Here is a 15,110-nt window from a genome sequence, read left to right on the forward strand (position 1 = left end):
TGTCTGATGAGTTATATATATTTCAATATTATCGATGGCGCTGAGGAAGTAAGTTAAGATGATTGTGTCTACACGACACCTACACGGTGGTAATCGGTTATTATTTCGAGAGCTTTTTACTATGGCAATTGACACTGTTGGGAAAACTGATCAACAGCTGGGGAGTTTGTACATGTATTCCGTGTCGTTAACAATTACCATATTATTATATTACCATTCTATAGTAAATTATAATAATGTTAAAAGAAAAATTAATTATGATTTATAAGGTTATGAAAAAATTAATCTAATATTTAAAATTCTCGACTATTAAATATACTTTTAATTTTATTGTACACATAAATCGTATTTTACAATAAAAATATTTATTTCTAGATACTTAAGATCTATCATAGGAACAGTGTACGATGAGATAATCATTTTATTTTATTGATTATATCGCATTATCGTGATAATATATATTATTTCAAAAAATTTAGATTAACTATACTAATAAATTATCTGCGATCGGTATACACAATTGTTAATAATCATAATATTTGCTTTTCTATACACAATCTAAACGAAACGTCATTCTTCGATAATTAATTTGAAAAATGTATTATTTATTTTTCAATCCATATAGAAAAGGAAGTTCATTTCTTAGGCATATAAGATATATATATATATATATATTATGTATACCACGGAATATTAATAAAAAATATTCATTGGGTTTTTGACACTTGAGTTAATTAAATAACAAAATAATCCAGGCATAGATAAAAGAGACAGAATTTTCCTTGCAATATAGCTTTTGTTTTGTGGTATTACGTAACATGGATTTTATTTTTCAATCATCCCAAATATCAGTTTGATAAATTATTTTGAATTATTAATCATAATTCACACAAAAGTGATAAGTGATCTGAAAACAAAATATACACACCTTTATGAATGAAAATGAATAATGAACTGCATAGATCGAGAATTCAAGATACTTAAAAATACTATGTAAGTATTATATTATAAATTGTATGTAACCAGAACAGAATACGAGAATATTATTAAATAGGTCTAGTGAATTGCTGTAGTGAAAATCATATATATTTAATAAATATGAAGTAGAACTTGATATTATGTATAAAAAAAAATATCTAAAACCTATATTAAGAATATATTTCTTTATAAATAGACTAAAAATTATGTAGATTAAATATTTAAAAAAAGTATTGTTGTCTTAAATATTTAGCATCTTTGTTAAATAGATGAATTGTTGTACAATAGATGTATTATATAATTTGTTGCACAGGTCAGACGTACTTTTACCTTTAAAACCGGGATTATTTAGTTTTATTTATTTTTGTTCTTATCGATGTACAATATAATTGCCAACAAAGTTTCTCTGCAGTAAGCACACGAAACGATAATCAAAGAAAGTAAACGCAGATATTTTTTTTCCAACACGAATATCAATCGTACTTGTACGTAAAGTGAACGGTGAAATGCTTATTTATTTTATTAGGCGTTAAAAATAAAAAAAAGCGAATCGTGCCTGTTTTATTAGATCGCAGACAAGCAATTTTATTGCAGCTGCTTTGATCAATCATTTCTTTTGATATCCGAAACGAAATTTGATTATTATATAATATGGTAGGTACGACTCAGAGAATCACATATTTCAATTGATCCCGCCGGACATATAAATATACAGCACCTATGTACATAGGCACAAATAGACAAATTATTTTGGGGGAACTTAAGCCCCTCCTATAATATTTTCTAAAAATTATATATGCTCAGTACTAATTACTGACTTTTGAACTGAGGGGACTAAGTCCCCCCAAGCCCTCACCTATTTGCGCCAATGCCTGTGTACAGGTATATATTAAATGAAGCTACGTTTGTATTGTACAGTAGTATATATTAGATATGGTCTCTGGGGGGAGGGGGGAAGGCCGTCGGCGAGTGAGACGTTAAATAAATGTGACAAATTAGATTACGCCTAGTAGACGACGCGCGAGATTCGAATGGTATAATATAGTACGTCTTACCCCTGGATATTATACGCGCTACTACCAATTAAAGAATATAATAGTAATCGCCAGTTTCACATTAATCATAATTGCCAAGACGCATGATGATGATGGACACGTGATTCGGTGGTGGTACTACCTAACGCGTGCGATTTAAAAAGAAAATTTAAACGACAACAAAGCAATAATGATAAATCTATGATGATGGTGAGTCTTGGGGATTGCCAGTTTGACGCCGATTTTTATTGCTATTATTATTATGAGATGGCACCACGTCTGTATAATAATACTTATTTAGTACAAAGGGAGAGGAACAAAAATATCTTTCGCGTCCCTATATCGTATATTATATAATATTATGTGTGTGTGTTTGGTACCTATATAGCCGCTATCACATTTGCGAGGCAAGACTGGTTAAAAAAAACTTATAATATTATACCTACACGGCACACCATAGATACTATACGCCTATAAAAAATGAATAAAATACGTGCGCACGATAAACACCCAATATTTACGTTCTAAACACGAATGCCATTAAAGTCGTGTAATCGTATAATATCGCTAAATCCTCTATATACGTATACCACGCTGCAGTACCACCTACAGCGGCAGTGTTGGGAACGGAAATGAAATCGATGGATTTTTTCCCCCTTTTTATCGTTCCCCGTTGGCATATAAGGTCTATAATATTATAGTGACGATTTGCAGGCCATCGATTTAAATTGATTTAGACAAGGCATTACGTTTTAATCGCACTCAGAAAACATATACGCTGAGAAGATTGTAAAAATTATTAATACGAATTACTGCGTTACATCGTTATTATAGGTACTTACATAAGTACATACTGAACAGCCGTTTTTTCGAGAGTCAGATGATTGATGTGGTTTTAATGTATTATTTTAAATACTTTTTATTTATCGTTATTGGTTTTTAAATTGTTTTATTTAAAACTTCGCCCGTCGACTTACATTTTTAATTTAATATTCCAAAGGATATAACTATATTGTTCTGAATTATTACTATGATTTTATTATACATTTTATTTGTGCTCTGTAATATCAATAGATAGGTTTTTCTATATCCTTGACACTGTGTTATCGTCATAACTAATTACTAATTAATATACATTCATGAAATATACTTTTTGTATTTTAGTATCTTAAATTTTTTTAATAGAATAATATATTCTTTAGGATTTTTAACGCGATGTTCAAAAATCGAATTAGAATCTGTAGTTATAAAAATAAGTAATTAATCATAAGATATATTAGTTTGTTGGTCATAATAATTGTCAGGTTACGTTAGGTTAATATATGTCATAATACTGACTTGATCTTTTTATTTTTTTTAATTCTTACTATAATATTCTTTGATAGATAAAGTTAAAAGATATTATAATTTCTTTTTGAAATTAATGAGGTTTATTGGCTTATAATCGTCTTACTCATGCAATATTATGTGCGGAACCGAAAAAAAAAAATATATATATACATATATCTTATAACACAATATACAATATATTTCGTCGAAAACGCGACAACGATTGTTTTATAGTGACAATAAATTCACATCGTAGTATTAAAACACCGAACAATTATAATACTTGAATTATCATAGTATTTTATTTATAAGACTTGTTAAAAACGTTCTCAGACTCCAGGACAATAGACGCAACTATTGTGTCATCTGGAATAGAGTTCGTATACTATTGCCTTTGCCCACTATTGTCATACACAAACCGTCTGATGCACATTTGCGCGTTATTATACGTACCTAAACCAACGTGACATGTTTCCTGATGTGCATAACAATTAACAATATTAAACTATATTTTTATTATAGTCAGTTCGTGGTTATCGTAAAAACTTGGATCATGAATGTACCTATTTACTTGTATTATTTTATCAAGTTGTTGTAGAATGTAGAGTTAAATATTATGATTATGAAATTGTGTGCTTATTTCCATATTATTACATATTTCGTAGAATATATCTGTATAGAAAATTTTTACAATGCATATAGCATGACAAACCGCACATTGGTAATAGTTTATAATTTAAATTAGCTATCTTATAATTTTCCCGTGATAGCGTTCTGCGGTCGTATGGAGGTAGGTATATATAGTGTGTACTACACATTGGAAGTAGTTTGGACGAAATTAAATTTATGCGGAGTGTGAACGATGATTTAATCGATGATTTAATCGATTATATTTTTATTTATTGATAATACACATTTTTTTACGAATGAGATAGATTTTAATCAGGATATTATAATATCTCGACAATTTTTGTAACATACAATAAATGATAATACATATAAAATGATAAAGCTCACAATTCTGAAAAGATGTTATAGGTAGATATTATATTAGGTATACCCCTTGTATTCGGATTTAAACGTTATAGCATAATTATTATACTCGTTGCGTTTAATCAAATACCAACTAATTTAATACTGGAGTTATGTGTGAACATTATGTACCGCGTATGATTTAATATTCGACCGTTATAATATAGTTAAAAAAAACGATGAAACGTGAAGGTAATACTATATAGTGCCTTTATCACGTGCGATTGATTTATCTTGCGATTCATCATTAATTAGCTAATACTTTGTTTCGACAAGCATCAGTATACATTACAATATACGAATCAATTTGTATGATTGTTTCATTTAATCGGCAACAAGCAGCCAAGTCATCCGCTGTATCTACTCGTGTTTCATAATACCAAAAATCGGTAACACTTGTTTTCCTTTTTCAATTAGTTTGAGTGATTTATTTATTGGAGTTGCCTAGTGGAATGTACCTACCTATTTACGCATACATAACACATCGCGCTGTTAAGTCAGTCGTGATGTTTAAAATTTGATACCGTCCGCGTAGTATGTGTACCTACACTTTTGAGACACCGAAGAACACAATTTATTGACCTAACACGTGCACGAGGTAATTTCGGAGAACGATAAAACGCATAAATAAGTCAGCAGCAAGGTGAATGATCCCCCCAGTTTAATGAAAACACGAAACAAATATTTAAATACTTATTATATTATATTACTGTCATGTGAATCATATAATGTTGTGATCGCTATTTTTCGTAGAAACAAAACAATGAATAATACGCTTGTAACTACGTCGACACATCTATTATGAGTAAATAATTTAAAAAAATACCACTGTGGCACAAAAATATGGTATTTTAACTTTATTACCTATTTAATAATATTATGACAATTGCTATGAAGTAGGTATTTATATTTTTTCAGTGTCTTTCAGTTCGGTCTCGTAACACGCATTGCAGATATTGAACAAGCTGAGGCCTTTAACTTTTACGTTGGGGGATGGATTTTTTTTTCACCGAGTAAAATAATTTTCTTAAGTGGACGCGAGAAAAAGGGGAAAAATAATATAAATGTTCAAGGGTGGCATAAAAAGGACAACAGAAAAGAACATACAACATTGAAAAATACTATTTTATTTTGTGTTGAAATGTTTTAAATATACAAAACCGTTTATAGAGTATTTTGATAGGTATGAATTTCAGTTTTTCAAAAATCTAAAATAGAAAAATTTCATTTTAATCGTTGGTAAATTATTGACTTAATTGTTAATTATATCCAAACATAGTAGGTAGGCATAATAATAATTTTAAGTTTATTTAACTATACCTATTTGAAGTAAACTGTTAAACGATCACTAAACACATACAAAAAAAAAAAAAATTAAGTTTTCCAAAATAATAAATTTACAATAAAAAATTACAAATTTTTGTAAATTTGTTGTTAAGTTAAAGTAGATGTATAAATTAATCTGTATATATTTATATGCTTTGTTTATTTTCGCGGAAAATGTAAGTGTCAATAATGATAAAGTATTTGATTGATTTTACAGATAAAATTATGATCAATTATGTTAAAAGAGGTATATTACTTTCGTTATTGTATTTAATATGGTCTTCAATCTGCTATAGGGCTATATATAAGTCATACAACGAGTGAAACTTTAAAAACGAACTCTGATTCGATAGGTTGAATTATCTAAACTTTTTAACTAAATTTAGGATTTTATTGTGTAATCTTATATGTGCAGTAGGTACTGTATTGGTGGTTGTTGGTTTACATTGTTCAGACATGACGAGAGACGCGCGCGGTTGAATAGAAAGGTAAAACATCATAATAAACAAAAGCTTCTTTGATTCTATTTGTTCGAAGTTACGCAGCAATACATCAGTATTTAGTATTCATCAACGTGCAATCCTTTTACTAAGACTTGAATATTTTGATTCGGTACCACTGTAAGTAATGTCACTGTATATTGACTAAGTACCTATCTACCTACCTATCTACCATAATCTCGCCGTGAAACACATAAGAAACAATAACAATTTCTATGTATTATTGTTAGAGGTATTGTCTTGAGTCGTAAATGTGCATACACAATATCGCTTTGTTACACTGATATTTTCGTATCGTGGGATTTTCGGGAGTTACGACATTATTCATAATATACCAGTGGCATCACGTCGACTAACCCAAATCTAATCACTGCAGACGGTTTCAACACCAGAAATCTTTAGCGAATGACTTTAATTAAATAATAATAAATGATTAAATTTACCTGGTACTTAAATACTTGAATATATATTTTAGCCAACGGTTTCAATAATGCTAAATTATTCGTTGCCATATTATGTACCAATTTATACACATCATAATATTATTGTTCATCATTCATGATTATAATAGGTTAATATTGAGTCGGTAAAAATATTATCGTTCAATATTATTGGACAGAATATTGATTATTTTACCAAATCGTGTGCTATATATGTATATTCACTTATAAAATAAAGAAATGACTTAACTAGATCTGTGGTCGCTATGTATATTAATTGTACCTATTCTTATTCATGCATTCGATAATAAAGACATTATGTCATCGATTAGAAAAAATAAGTAGATATATTCAAATTAAATTACTGATAAAAAAGTGATTATTTAAACTAAATTTTCTATAATATTTGTTAAAAAAAAATCTATTATAACCCATTTCACCGTTCCTCTGTGTCGTATTATATTACACAATCAAATAATTACAATGCCTAATACCAATTAATAATTAAAACTATTGTTTCCTTACTGAAATGTTTTATTTTTTCCACGTTATTCTGTTAAATGTTTTTTTTTTTTTTTTTTTTTTTAATGCCACAGGTTTATACGATCCCATACACACGCACATATATACATTATTTACGGTAACTGTAGGACTGACACCGGTCAACACGATTAATTAAAAAAACACTAAACCTAGCTACCTTTAAAGTATGGGTACAACAAGCTCGTTTTTTACGTCAATCACATTGAACTCAAATATTTAGTGTATGCGATAGGGTCTAAAAATAGAAATAATGAAACCCAATGAAATGAAGAGGCATAGACATAAAATGATAATAATAATAACAATATAATGTTAGCGATGGTACAGTGGAGGGAAAGCGTGGGTATATTATTATTGTTTGCTTATAATCGCAATAACTAAACATCGGAAGTAATAATTACTGTTTATCAGTCCGGAAGGAAATATTAAATGCTCTCTCTGTTTTAAAGGAGATGGTCCTTCGTAAAAGGGTGCAGCGGACTTGGTGCTGGAGCAAATATTTATTTAAGTACGAAACTTTACCAATAAACAAACTTTTTTACGCTGGAAGACTTTTGTAACTAGTTATTATTTTTCATCTTTGCCTCTTTTCGAATTGATAAATTTATATATAATGTTTGTTGCCGATATATATTATATAAGTGCATAATACGCTTTTAATAAAAACAATTATTGAATATTTTCGTCCGAAATAATTTACACGAATTCAATAAATAAATTGAATTTCTAGTTTTCTAAACTAACATAACATAATGCAACATATAATATTTCGAAAATTGAATATTTTGTTCGTTTACTACTGTGACAATCATAAAAGTGTAAGAATATATTGCTTAATATTAGCTATTGGAATATTATTTTTAGTATAAAATGTATATTACGTACTAACTTACACTAAATTACAAAAACAAGGAAAATGTTTGTCCAAGATATTGTTTGTAGGTTAATGTGTTTTCTTTTAAAGTTAATACACCGTAGACTATTGTCATACTGATAACCAATTATTATTGAAATTTTATAATTTCTTATGAAGTTTAAACTATTATTTTTTAGTTTATTATACAATCATATTTCATTATGAAATCATAGAATGCATCTTGCATGTATTATGCATATTTTATGTTGTATACAGATTGTAAGAAATTAAATGTAGGTAATTTTATTGTGACTGCAATTAAATAATACGAAATAAACAAATTATGTATCTATGTTTGTATTTGGTAGTGGAATTCTAAAAAAACGTGTATATTAAACTTTAAAAAATATATAAAATCATTAATTAATATACAAATACACGCGTACTATGTATAGAAGTTTTGGGAATTGTTTTTTTTTTTTTTTTGAACTTACCGAGAGAAAGTTTTTATCATTATATTTTTAATGTAATTTCCGTATCGTGACCTGTTATACTGATGTTTGGTGTGGCGTTGATCCGATTGTTTCTATTGTTCCCTTCTTTTTCTTTTATTGCTTTTTCGAGGATATCAATCTAAGCGCCGTGCACATCCGTGATATGTCGCCTTATCGATTTCCATGGATTTTCAAAAAGTTAAAAAATGCAGCCGACTCATATTATGGGTACTTCCCATAATACGCATAATATAATATAACAATGTACAAAACGAAATAACATTTCCCTAATATATGTTGCCAATATCTCGGAAAACTTTTGACCCGTTTAAGCGTTGACGGGGAGGTGTATAATATATTGGCCAAGTTTTTCAGAACTCGTTCTCGCACGACGTCACCTGGTGCTCGGACATAACTCACCGCGCTTACAGGCGGCTGCCTAACCGTGTTAGGTTGGTTGTAGTCGTCTATAAAAAATTTTCTCCTGTCCGTTTCCGCAATGTTTTTCATGCACCCCTTTTACACGTACGCGTGGCATTGATGGAACTCTGTCCGGGTCACCGATGTCGTGTGCCATCGATCCCCGGTAAGACTTGCGATAAAATAAAACTAATAAAACGGGAAATCGAGACGGACGACCGGTCACTTTTTCGCGTACGCCAATCCCCACCGAGTAATCGTCTCTCTGGGCGCGATGGTGACAAAATGTTCAATCAAGTCTGTCGGCCGTAGTTTGATGAAGGATATATATTATACTATTATTCGTTCGGCCACGTCATATAAATTAATTCTGCGTCCCAAAATATCCCATCGTCGTCGTATACATAAAGTGTTCATAAATTAACACAATAATCGATAGGTACATCGTCCAAAATATTATTTTATATTACAATGTCCGATACCTAGGTCTACATTTAAACTGCAGGTTAACTTGGGTAACTCACACCCTCAACAAAATACTCGCCTTAAATAATCGCTCTCGCCAATTACGTTTTCTCCTCACATCACAACACATCAACTTAAAAAACAAGCTATACTATATACAAACTCCTACTCCAACCGATCTGGACATACGGTATCCAACTCTGGGGTGCAGCCAAAAAATCCAACTTAAACAAAATTCAAATATTCCAATCTAAATGTATCCGTAAAATAACTAAAGCTCTCTACTATGTATCTAACGAAACTCTACATAAGGATCTAGCTCAACAGTCCAAAACGTCGCAAAAACTTTTTACAAACGCACACACTCCAAGTTCCACAGCCATCGTAATCTTCTGATTTCCGAGCTATCTACCGACGCTATTCCTGGTGACCCCAGAAGGTGTCTAAAACGTATCTGGTGTCGTGACTTACTAATCTAAAATTGTATATACCCCTACCTCCCCTTAATTTTGTAATCCCGCCTTCTCTTACTAGCAAATTAAAATTCTAACCTTAAGTGCCCCCAATGGGCGGCTTCTTATCTCCAGACACTCAAGCCATGTCACCTCCATCACATGCACTTATTTTAAAACAACATTTACAGATTGTGTATATTTAAATAAACGATAAAAAAAAAAAACATATATTACAATGTGCATAACTTATCGATTGCTATAATAGGTATTATTTTTCAAAACAATCAATCTCAAAATAAAAGAATGGTATCATAAGTCTTATTATTGCTCTCAGAAACCAATTATTCTGTCAACTAAAAAGTAATTAGGAGTTTCTACTATTCGTTTACAAATACTCATTATAATAATACAAATTACTTTAATTTTTTGTTCATTTGTACGTTGTAATAAGCTATCTCTCTTTGACTTGTTATTAGATTTTTCATAAAAAATTTAATTTTTGATTTGATTTGATTGCATCCCTTTTTTGTGTTCTGATTTTTCTCTACTATATACAATGTATTATACACATTACACCTATATATTCTGTATATATATTAATTTCTCGCTTTCAATATAATTATTACATCACAAGTATTCTTTTTTTTCATTCTATTTTCTCTAAAATGTAAAAAGAAATAAGTTAGTGCTATGTACATAATTATGGTAGATTTTAATGAACGTAACTGAAACTTTTTTCTTAGCGTTTTATGCTTTTATACATATAATGAAACAATAAATTGGGAGGGAATAAGTTTTTCATGGAATCTAAGACAAAGCATCGCCAGATAATTTTGATGGTTTTCTCGTCAGCAACCGTGTTATTAATCAAAATTATATGGCACACCTTACTCTTGGCACAGTGTTTCTTAGTTGAAGCTTACCTAAAATGATCCATCAATATTCTAATGACTGCGTCGTGTTACTGAGACTTTAGAATAAAAAAATTAAAATAAATCTACTTCACACTGTTTAATGGCGTACGACACTTTTGCGTATAAAAGTATTCTAAAGTATTTCTTTTATAAATTGGAAAAAAATAATGTCATGATCCTCAAAAGTTTTTGATATATTATATATTCGTCGGTTAAAAAAATTTTTTTTTACTATAAAACTATAAAAAGTACTTACACGTAATGCTATTAATCTAATACTTAATGTTTTAATCTACGGTATTTTGAATATATAGCACAATATTTATGCAATTATTATAATAACGTATCCAAATAATGTATTTAAGCATTTTATCAGTTTGTTATTATTTGTTTTAAATATATTATTTTCTTTATATTTTCAGGTGTTTGATGAAAAATTTTATTCCAGAAAACAATAATCGTAAGTACCTTTTGCACTAAAAACTACATTTAAAGACATAGTAATTAGTGGTTAGCTATTATTTTTTACTTATAGACAATCCCCAAAGGTTAATAACGACGCTAATATTGAATATAATATAAAAACTATGATAAAGAATTTGCAAAAACATTGAATAATATTAATACTACGAACAATCGTTTAAACAGTCCTATCATCTGATTTTTACTTAAATAAAACGGGTCATATTTTTAATAAGTATTTTAAATTGTTAAAAACATTTTTATTTAATTTTCATTTACAAAATAATAATGTCACACTAAAACAGAATCATATGATTGAAAATACATAATATTGTCAAATTTTAATAAATACATATATTTGGTCCAATGTACCCACTTGCGTATTTTCATTTTGTGGTAAGACTTTACTCAATTAATCCATACAATGTTATATCGTAGTATCATCGACTGAACGGGTCCGGGTGCTGACGTGACGTCTTGTGATTAATTGATCTAGCACAAGTATTATAATATAATATAATATATTATATCTAACTGTTTCCGTTTCGGGATTTGCGTTGGTGCCAGTATATTTTCCGATGTCTTCTCTATAAATATATAATATTATAGGTTGTAAACTCGCTGTACGGACAGCATATTTGTGTATTATAGGAAATACTATATAAAGGGTTTTTCATAGAGCAGTGATCCTCAATCTGGGAGTTTTTTATTTTGTAAAATTTTTTTTACATAAAATTACTATACATAATACATATATAATATTTTTAATTTTAGTATAATGAATTTATCATGTAATTATTATTTTTTTTTTTTTTAACATTATTATAATAGTTTGTTACAACTTTTTAATGCTAACATTACAAGTGATGGTATAGTAATCTTGGTGATATATTATAGAGAGTTCTTCGGCCTCAAAAAGGTCGAGACCGTTGTCAAGCAGAACGCTGGTTTTAAAAATGTGATTTAATATTTTCAACTGAACCTATTTATTTAAAACTTTTTTACAATTTGTCCGAACTGTTAACTGTTTAGTGCTTAATTTCGACCCAGGATTCGATACACTTTTCACATAACAACTCTAAACTCTCACGGTAGTTTTGAGGCATCTTTAATGTTAAAAATCGTTTCTTTATTACAAAATTTTCTATAACGACCACCAATAGCATTTAGAGACAAAACAACTATCGATAATCTAAAAACGGAAAAAGACGTTAATCCTTGTAGCTTGTGCTACAGACATCATACTAAAAAATATAACTTACAGTTTTCAAAATAAAATTCGAATTATTCAAATGACCTCTATATTCGTATCATCGGATCTTCGGTTAAACCCATTGAAAAAGCCTAGTTAAAAAGGTAATCTCATTTACTCCAGTGGTTTATCTTTCATTATTGTAGAAAAAAATCAATATAAAAACGGAAAGTCTTGCCTTATAACGTGTGTTCAATATTTATAAAAAATGATGATAACATTATGCGTGATACTAACATGATAATCAAATCGTACTGATTTGAAAAAAATATTACAAGAAATTGGTCGGTCCTATCTGATTAATACAATCATGCCCAAAAGCTGATATTATAATTATTTTAGCAACAGAATTTTCGTTCAACTGGTTCATTTGGCTAAACGCGTGCATCACATAATATTATATATATTAGCCATAGACGTAGTCATGAGGTCATGATGGATACGTGGCCGTGGTTTTACGCGTCGACGACATGATAGTCGTTTGTTTTTATTTGTTTAAACTTTTTTCCCATTTTACTCCTCTTCTCACACCTTGCCACCCTTATTCGATCATTCCTCCACCCTCCAACACCGAAAAGCGTTTAATCCGTACAACGGGCAAAATAAGCCCACTTGCAGACGCACGTTTCATACTGCAGCACTGTTACAAAGTCTATAGGCTCGTACAAAACACACACATATATATATACGACATGCATTATACATTATACTCATACACACGAGTACGTAAACGACTCTTCTATTTACGGAAAACCTCCGGTAATATTGTGTCTGGGATCTGTGTAGGTAAACATTCATATTCACACGTGATTTTACAGCAGGGCTAGGGATTATATTTCCAACGGGTACGGGGAGGTGCCCCGCATCGAGTGCGCCAAGATTAAGCACACTGTACATACTGTACAGTCGTATTAGCATAAAACGACCATTAAAACACGTGAAAACTCTGCCAACAGCGCATAACCCGCTCGCGATATACACACATGGATATAATATAGGCGGGAACTGCTGAGCTTTCTCTCTCTCTCTCTCTCTCTCTCACCCTATCTCGCTCTAAATCGTCTCCACGTATAAGCTGAAAAAAAAAGCGCATATTTCAGTCCAAACAGAGAATCGGCAACGGGTATATTATAATAAAGTATCGTGAATTTATATAAAACATTTTAAGTATCTATGCAGTATGTACTTACGTCAAAATATTATAATATTATGAGCCGTAGTTTTTTCGTTATCGTTTGATAACGGTTTAACGTCGTATTATAGATATTGTTTTTAAAATACATAATATTGCAATTGATCCACTGGTATAGAAAAACATTAATTAGTTTTTTTATTTGTGATTGTAATAAATGCATAATATAATATATGAAGTATAAAAGTAGGTAGGTAATAATGAACTTCTACTAATACTGAAACCGTGAGTAAAATATATTTTGATAGCTGTGATGAAAACTTACATAATATTTAAAAAAGTTTGAACTACTTCCAATGTTGAAAATTATGAACAACAATATTTTACACTGATTTTATAAATATGCACTAGGATTAATAAAAAAAAAATATCTCTTATATCAAATCTGTAGATTTAAATATATAGTATAATATCCTGTTATAGATATTAATAGTTATGAATCTACAAATAACATAAAGTTATAATATTTGTAGAGTCTGATTATAATATTCCACGTGTCTTGCCATATATATGTAGGTATATGTAAATGAGTAAATCTTTACCATTTGTTTTACGTGTACGCAAATAGTATGTTTTTTTTTATTTATTCATGGATACATTTGACACAAATTGGATTTGTTTCTTTATAAGTTAGCATAAAAAAACGATTCTTTATCTCTTAATATATGTGCCACGTGCGATTGGCATCAATGAACATTATTTTATAAAACTCAGTCATGCTATATTTTACCCTGAATCGCGTCTAAAATTTTTTATTGCACTTACATATATATACAATATACATACGTATAATATATACACACAAACTAAGAAACTAAGTCTCCTCTGAAAAGTAAAGTTTTACCATCTATCGAAAAATAGCAAGTTGTAGATCAGTAGAGAATAAAATAATATACTACGATTATACTTAGCCGGCGTGGCGTAAAGTAATTTAATATTTTGAATGATTTTTTGTTTTTAATATAATATACATTATACGCTGGAATTAAAATTGCAAGAAATATATGAAATAAATATTGAATGAAAAATATGTTTGTACTTTGTATTGCCTATTTATGGTTTTCCATGCGATGGCGTTTTTCCGATCACTAAAATTATAATAGGTACCCTACGTGTCAAGTTTGATAAAAAGTCGGATGTAAGAAAAATCCATTACTGAGTTCATTTTGTGTATTATAATATTCTTTTGTTGGAATTCATTTCGGGAATCTTTTTCACAAAACTAATCCACAGACCACAATCTAATTTAAAATAATAATATTTATCTATATTACACAATATGAGTTCAACACAGTTTTATCGGATTATAACTAACGGTTTATAATTAAAATTAAATCTACTTATTTCTTTTAATATTACTGAGTATTATTTTAAGTGTTTGTTCAAATAAATATATAGGAAACAATTCGTAATATCAA

The 15,110-nt window shown here is 29.4% G+C and overlaps 1 long non-coding RNA gene across 1 annotated transcript in view; it reads left to right on the plus strand.

Annotated features, from left to right (window-relative positions):
• Window positions 1–15,110, plus strand: part of LOC149056667 (uncharacterized) — a 99,345-nt gene that overhangs the window by 29,114 nt on the left and 55,121 nt on the right. Inside the window, exon 3 of the long non-coding RNA XR_016191167.1 lies at window positions 11,209–11,246. This is a non-coding gene — a long non-coding RNA (uncharacterized LOC149056667). The remainder of the gene's footprint in view (window positions 1–11,208; window positions 11,247–15,110) is intronic.

Source organism: Diuraphis noxia, unplaced genomic scaffold (genome assembly GCF_037042655.1).
Source record: "Diuraphis noxia isolate RWA-SAM2 unplaced genomic scaffold, SU_Dnox_SAM2 contig0003, whole genome shotgun sequence".
Classification (NCBI taxonomy): domain Eukaryota; kingdom Metazoa; phylum Arthropoda; class Insecta; order Hemiptera; family Aphididae; genus Diuraphis; species Diuraphis noxia.